A 7,999-nucleotide genomic window follows, 5' to 3' on the forward strand; every position below is an offset into this window, starting at 1 on the left:
GTTGGGCCTAAAATGATTATCCAAATTGCTGCAATTTACAACTGACTATGTGATGAAGGACAAGCCATGCCTGCTTACTAAAAATACTTATATCTCTATTATTAACCCCATTCATATTGCTTAATTGCTATGAAGCACGGACACTTCAAAATAGGCGTCGTAGTGGTGTTGGACACGTCAAATGGCATGTCACTTTAATTTTACTTTCCTTTTTTGTTGGGACACTTCAGGGACACGCGTGTCCAAATATGGATAATCTATTAATTTATTTAAATATAATGGTTTATATATATATGTATATATATTAGAAAGTAGATTCATATTGTGAGACAAATGGAATGTAACTGTTTTATGGAATTGTCTACAGGAATTGCCAGGAAGTTAGTATTTTCTGGATATGGAGTTTTTGCGATGGATTATCCAGGATTTGGTCTTTCAGAAGGTCTTCATGGATATATTCCAAGCTTTGATATCCTGGTTGATGATGTCATTGAGCACTACTCAAAAACCAAAGGTATAGTACCTAATAATTTGCTTTTCTTTGCTACTATATTGGGATTTCTTTGTGGGAACTCTATAGTTAGAAGCTAGAACATTTGCATTGAGAGATAGGATTGACTCCTTTACACACTAAACTTCTTATTATGTTTGTTTGGTCATTGTCATGTTTCAAAGAAAAGAAAAGATGAAAGAAACAAGAATAACATTGGAAGATTGTTAAAAAGCCCAACCAGCTAGCTCTTTGGAGCTCCAAAGAATGGAAAGAGCTATGGGATTAATGATGTTGCAAAGTTAATGTCTCCTTGTAACTAAAACAAACTTTTTCAGTTTGTGTCCTAACTCCAACTCAAATAAACTTCCTAGTTTGATCAGGACAATAATTGACCAATTTTAAATATGCTAATTTTTCTTTTCTAGAAGGTTCGTACTCGTCATTTGGCAGCTACTCTGATAGATCCTATAATTAGCAATCTCCTCTACCTTCATCGGTATTTTATTCCTATTGCCTACCCTACCAACATTACCCCAGAAAGATTTTGACACACCCTGGGGATTCCGAGAATCCTTTTCGCACCCATACCCACATTCACTGAAGTTGGCTTCCAGGCTGTCCTTGCTGCAGTCAATATTACCAGAGGCTTTATACCCCATTGCATTCAGTATTTATAAAAAATAAGAAATATGAAATCCATATTCAAGAACAGAAAGTTGCAAGATTCTTCATTTTATTCCTGAATGGAAACTGGAATCCATACTTTGAACTCAGGCTGCTTTGGAGGCACCAAGGATTTTGAATCTAAACAACAATAAATATTTCTCTGGACCTTATGGTATGTTCCATTCTCAAAGTTTGTACCTTTATTTATCTATTTATTTTGCATTCTATTATAAATGGTGTAACATATCTGTCTCGTACAAATGCATGGGAAGATGTTGTCTTCATTGCCAATGATTGGCACACTGCTCTTCTTCCATGTTATCTGAAGACCAAGTACAAACCTATGGGGATCTACAAGAATGCCAGAGTAAGATTGCTCAATTACGTCGTTAAGAATTTCAGGCAAAGAATAAAATTAAAACAGAAGAATTTTAGCCAAATGACGAGGACTATTTGTTGGGATTTAACACTAATACTGACAAATGATGGCAGGTTGTTTTCTGCATCCATAACATTGCCTACCAAGGGAGATTTCCTTTTACAGACTTCTCTCTTCTCAATCTTCCGGAACAATTTAAGGGCTTTTTTGATTTTATAGATGGGTATGTATGCAGATTTGAGTATTTGAAATTGCTATTACCGGAGATGTCTTAACATCGGATGGAATTTTCCAACTGCTATGGTTTGAGAAATTTTTTTCTCTTGTCAAGTTATGACAAGTTTTCGCATGTTGCAGGTATGACAAGCCTGCCAAGGGAAGGAAAATTAACTGGATGAAGGGTGGAATATTAGAATCAGACAGGGTCGTAACAGTGAGCCCATACTATGCCCAGGAACTTGTTTCTGGTATAGATAAGGGTGTGGAATTGGATAACATCATTCGTAAGACCGGCTACCGGTATAACTGGTATTGTCAATGGCATGGATGTCCAGGAGTGGAATCCATCTGCAAATAAATACATTGATGTCAAATATAATGCCACAACTGTAAGATTCTTCTAATTCTTTTTCTACTGTCTTAATTTTCCATTAATCTCTCAATATTGCTGGGTCTGATTTTATGTTGCTCCCTAGTAGATTTGAACCTTGTGGTGTCATTCAGTTGCATGCCATGAGATATGGATCGGTAAACCCTGTTTTTCCCCCTGTTTGGCTGCTGCTTTTAAAACTTAATGAATCATGCACAATTGCTTGCTTAAATTGATCATTCTTTCATGATTTTATTTTATTTTTTAAGAAAACACTGTGCTGGGTCACGAACGAGGAGCCTTGCTTTCATAGTGCCTCTGCTACCACTTGGCTGCAAGGCCTGTGATTAGATTTCAAACCAGTTGAGAAAAGTTAGTTATTATTGTGTTAATCCTATGTTTGTGTCTCTAAGCCATCTTTAGGGTCTTTTCACTCCAAATATCATTCGACTGGTGGTTAATGGTTTAATTTACCTATTCATTTTTTAGTACGCATTGTCTATTTTGTAGCTCAAGATCCTCATCTGCTATCATTCTTTCTTGATATTGCAGCCAACTATGACGGAAATCGATTCATAACCATTCAGGATGGTGTGTGGAAAGTAAGTCCTTGATGGGTTTGTCTTAGCGCAATATTTTTGCAACTTTACTGCATCATCTATTCAGCATACTTAATAAGAGAACAACAATTATATAATTGTTGTTCTGGTCTCAGGCTCTTAAGGGTGAAAAGAGATAAATTAATACTGAGCGAAGTCTATAAATTGAATAAAATGTTTTGTGGGACGTAATAGATACTAATATAAGTTGCAGCATGAAAAGAGATAAAATAAAGTACATTTAGAACCTGTACGCAACACATTTGTTATAATTTCTTCTAAAAAACTCTTCCATGCCTTTGCTTTATGGAGAAATCTACACAACTTTGATATTGTGCATTAGAGTAGATTTTTTGTTATGCCATGTTTCATTTCAGATTGGCTTGTGTTATGCTTTGCCTGACTAGAACTGAAGGCTTCTAGGTCATTCTACATAGACTAAATTCTTAAAAGAAGCTATTATTTATCCAGCCCAATAATATTAATAATTTCTTTAATTGAACTATTTATTCTAATAATATTTAATAATTTCCAGAACTTATACTAATGTGAACCCAGCTCAATATTCAACAAGAACCATCTAGAATTAATTCCTAAAGAAGAGAAGGGTACAATGAGACCAAGACAGTGCAACTTCTGAGCCAAACCCACATTCAATCTCCGAGTTCACTAAGACCCGGGCAATTCGTCAATGAGAGTGAAAACTCAATGCTTCACATGTTTTCACCCTCATCAAACTATCAAGTCTGTATTGAAACCCATTTCATGAGTTGGGTATAACTGGGTTAATTAATTAGACCGGCTAATAAATTGTTTTAATCGTGTCGTTGTAGGTTCAGTATCCTAGCAGCAGTAGCAACAGCAGCAATGGAGGTCAAATTGGAGCCACCACCGGAGGCAATCACCTCTCCCTGTCAATGAGCAACAATCAGCAAAGGCCGTTCATCAATCCTCCGCAACTGTTTGCAACTGCTGCAGCATCATCAGGATTCCCACAGCAAATAACTACCCGACCCCAAAATTGGCTACACCAGAAAAATTGATTTTACTCTTTGATGAGACCCTCTTGACCCAACTTTTTGTTTTTTGTTTTTTAAATCTTTATGTAACAAGGCCTTTGGAGTTTGTAAGCATGTAAAGATTAATGCTTTGAGCTTAAATTTCTTCGTTTGTGTGTTTCTAAAACCGTACATATGTATTATTATTTAGGCTGCCTTCTTATTTATTATTACATCAATAGGTCCTTGTTCATATTACATTTAAAATTAAAAAAAATTAAAAAAGGGGATATCACGGCGTTTCAGAAAACGCCACCTAAAACTCTAAAAGCTAACGGTAAGTTTTTTAAAAAGATATGGCGGCGTTTTGAAAACGTCGTTAAAATGACAGTGACATCATAGTACCTTTGGTTGGATATTTGGCGGCGTTTTTAAAAACGCCACCTATAGTCATATAACGACGTTTCTTAAACGTCATAAAGTTATAGCAACGGCCGCAACATTGGTGTTTATATTAAACGTCACAAAAAGAATAAACGACGTTTGCTGTACCTATAGCGGCGTTTTTTAAACGCCGCTAAAAGCAGATTTTCCAGCAGTGTATTAATCACACTTAAAAGCTGTGATCTAAATGTTATTAATCACATTTAAAAAGTGTGATTAAAAATGATCATTTTTAATCACACTTTCAAAGATCACACTTAAAAAGTGTGATTAAAAATGACCCTTTTTAATCACACTTTCAAAGATCACACTTAAAAAGTGTGATCTAAATATTTTTAATCACACTTAAAATGTGTGATCTAAATGTTTTTAATCACACTTAAAAGGTGTGATCTAAATGTTATTAAGCACACTTAAAAAGTGTGATTAAAAATGACCATTTTTAATCACACTCCCAAAGATCACACTTTAATAAAACTTAAAAGGTGTGATTAAATAACATACATCACACCAAAAAAGTGTGATCTTTATATGTTTTTGTAGTAGTGAGAGTGCTAATACACGAGTGAACCAGAACCGAACTACGCAAGGCCTAATTCCCATTTTTGGGATACGTAGGCAACTTCATTCTGAAGTTCAGCCGTAACCATCTCCAATTCAACTATCCCATTCATTTATATTTGATCGGGCCATCTTTCTCCATTATCGGTTGGCTCGGTTGTGTGATCATTAGTTTGGCAGAAGGGCTGGTATGGTGAATGCAATTATGGGCAGTTGTGATTTGTTGATTCGGGGCTGTACATCTCGAGGATGGGTTTTGAGTGTGTTAGGTAATGACCATTGCTGGAGACGATTTTGAAAAGTTTTAATAAAAGTTGATTTTTCTCAAAATTTTACCCTTTTATAACTTGAACCATTTTTGGGACCGAAAGGAAATTTTTAGTACTCGCAACTTTAATTTTATTGATTTTAACACAAGTACATTCTCCAATTCTCTGATTTAGATCAAAGTTTCTTTTACTTCATATAACTTGAAAAGAAAGATCAAAGTAGTAAAACTAGGGGTACAGCTAAGTCAGGTAGCTCTATGTCTTCTACTTGCACTTGTGGAAGTTTTCGTAGCTAAAGATGGCCCAAATTTGTTCTTCATCCTCAAGCCAAGCCAAACACGCTCCAAAAAGGGCATTACTGAAGCTAGGGGCAGGGGCTAGAAGTTCCTTCATCCTCCAAGAGGTGAGGTATTGAGGTAAGTGTGAACCACGAATGGGAAATGAAGCCGGGTATTCCATCTCCTCATCTGGACGTTTCTGCTCATGTCCAAACTAGTATCTAAACTGGAAGGGGAAATAGAACACGCAGTGTGTGAGGCCAATCAACTGTATACCCAACTGACGGGACATGCTGTAGCTCATTTTAGTCAAAATAAGCTAGGGGCAACGCCAAGTTATGTCAGCTGCAGATCTGCTGCAGATCCAGTCGCACCACAGCCCTTCTGAAGGGAAATCCACTAGCCGTTGGCGAAAGAAGTAAGCTCTGGCCGAGTACTCAGGGCAAGGGTCCAACTACTTGCAGTTTATCCATAAGCCATACCTGGGGAGGGATGAAAAATATGAGAGATTAAAGAATAGAGAGGTGTATGATGAGGGAAAAGTAAGGAAGAGGTTTTGAGAGAAAAACAGAGATTGAGTGTTGAGTGATGTGAGAATTATAAATTAGCAGGGTGGGAGGCAATACCTAAAGAAGTAACAGACTCCCTGCAAAGCGAGTAGTCTCTCGGTGATAAAAGGCATCCAAACCCGTCAAGGTTTCGGCCAGGGCTAGGCCCATGCAACCCTTACCCTCTTTCAGACATTGGGTCACTTCGATCAACCGGATGTTGGCTCTGCTAAAACTAGGGGCAAAGAGGAATTGCACAAGCAAACATAAACAGAGAGCATGTTGCCGACAACCTTGCTAGAGAAGGTCGTCCTTGTTTCCAATAGTGGAAAATCGATGAACTAAGCTGGGGATGTCTAGCTCCCCATCATGGGCCAAAGACCGAGCCTCATGTACGAAAAATCCACAAATCCGTCCCAAAGCCTGGGCATGGCCAAAACGGGACTGAGGCATGATTTGCTCATTACTTCAGGATTCTATCAATGCTTGAAATTCTTCGATCGTTGGACACATCTCCTGTGATCCGAAGCAAAACACATGTGTGATTGAGCTCCAGCATCAAGTAGTGGCGTAGAGGAACAAAAAACAAAGCAAAGTACGGCTCAGAGGAAAAAGAGCGTTTAGGCCAAAATAGTGAAAGTTCACCTTTTCCGAGCCGTCCAATGTGGCTATATAGTCTCGGAGCCTGTAGACACACCAGTTTTGATTACTCGTAAGACTTAGGCGCTTTATTCTGAGCACTCGATGATGATGATTATATTGTATATGTGGTTTTAATTCTCAATAAAAGAATCTGAGTTCGAGCTCTAAATAATTCCAACCTGCCATACCCATTGTATTTCTACCCTAGAAAGTCAGTTTTGTACCTGTATTGAACCTGAAAGTGAGGAACAGTGGGCATACATTGACCTCCAGCCGTACATCAGTGATCTTCAGCTGGAGACACCAAGGTCCGGCCAGACCTTTAAACTTTTCAGGCAGTTTGTATAACAATCTGCTAGCTGCCCAATTCTGTAGGTATTTTGAGCAGCAACTCAAGTTCTATAAGCACGAGGCTCACCCTGCTGTATCAAAGGTTAAGAAAACAGGATTAAGAGTTAGAGAGAAAGAAACAATATCAAGAGTTTAGAAATATCTTAGAAATATCAAAAAAATATCAAAGCTACTTCATCTTTGTCCTTCCATAAGCTCTCATATCAGCCTTGAAGCCCTCATATCATCCATACATACCATACAAGAGCTTGAACTTGGAACTTGATTTGAGACTTGAAGATCATAACTCAAACTTGAGGGTGCTTTGGAATCAAGTTCGGTTTATAACAAGAACACCTTCTCTACAAGAGGTAAAGCTTCCTTTGTTTTATTTCAATCTTTGTTCACCTTATTCTTGTGTTTTCATACTATTTTGGGTCTGTTTTAAGGGCTGAAACATGTGATTAAAAGCTACCTAGAGGTGGAGGGGTTAATCACCCTTGCTTGAACCTTATTCCAAGCTTTTATCCTTGTGTTTCTCACTTGTTTTCTCAAATTTTTGCCACTGTTGTGGGCCTGATTTGGGACTAATTTGGGGCTATTTTTCAACATCTAAAATATGTGATTTGAAGTTATAAAAGTGGGGGTAGGGGGGGGGGGGGTTAGCCACCCTTCTTTAAATTTGTTTACTAGCTTGAATTTATTCACCTTTTCTAGCTTAAGTCATGCTATTAGGGGCTGTTTAATTTATGTCAATAATTTTTATTTTAATATTATGTTTGTGTTATATTTACCAATTAATGAACTTCACATAATTATCTCTGCAACCTTCCTCCATTCTTTGCTTATTTCGATTAAAAGTTGTGAAAAATTGAGATTATTATTCAAGTATAAGAAAGAAAATTTTCCATGTTTAATGGTTTAATCTCCTCGGAGGTTCATTACCAACGGCATAATTTTTTTTTTCATGCTTAATGGTTTAATCTCTTCGGAGGTTCATTACCAAAGGCATACACCTTTCTTATACTAAAGCCAATCTTTAATTTTTTTTATTTCTTTTTATCATCGGTGTATTTACTTTTAAGGGACTAACTTTCTAGTTAAACCCTTGGAAATCACCAAGGAAAGTGTCATTATAGCTTATTATCAAGTTTGGATTTCAAGTCATTATCGCTCACTTTGGGTTTTTCCTAAGTCATTATC

At 37.1% G+C, this 7,999-nt stretch overlaps 1 pseudogene across 1 annotated transcript; it reads left to right on the plus strand.

Moving 5' to 3' along the window:
- The first annotated feature begins 1,281 nt into the window (after positions 1–1,281).
- LOC114323132 (granule-bound starch synthase 1, chloroplastic/amyloplastic-like) lies at positions 1,282–2,303 on the plus strand (annotated as a pseudogene). The gene is made up of 3 exons (XR_014356638.1): positions 1,282–1,526; positions 1,652–1,761; positions 1,896–2,303. The product of XR_014356638.1 is annotated as a granule-bound starch synthase 1, chloroplastic/amyloplastic-like (transcript).
- The last annotated feature ends 5,696 nt before the right edge of the window (positions 2,304–7,999 follow it).

The sequence above is a fragment of the Camellia sinensis genome, chromosome 15, assembly GCF_055761805.1.
Source record: "Camellia sinensis isolate YWXY chromosome 15, ASM5576180v1, whole genome shotgun sequence".
NCBI lineage: Eukaryota > Viridiplantae > Streptophyta > Magnoliopsida > Ericales > Theaceae > Camellia > Camellia sinensis.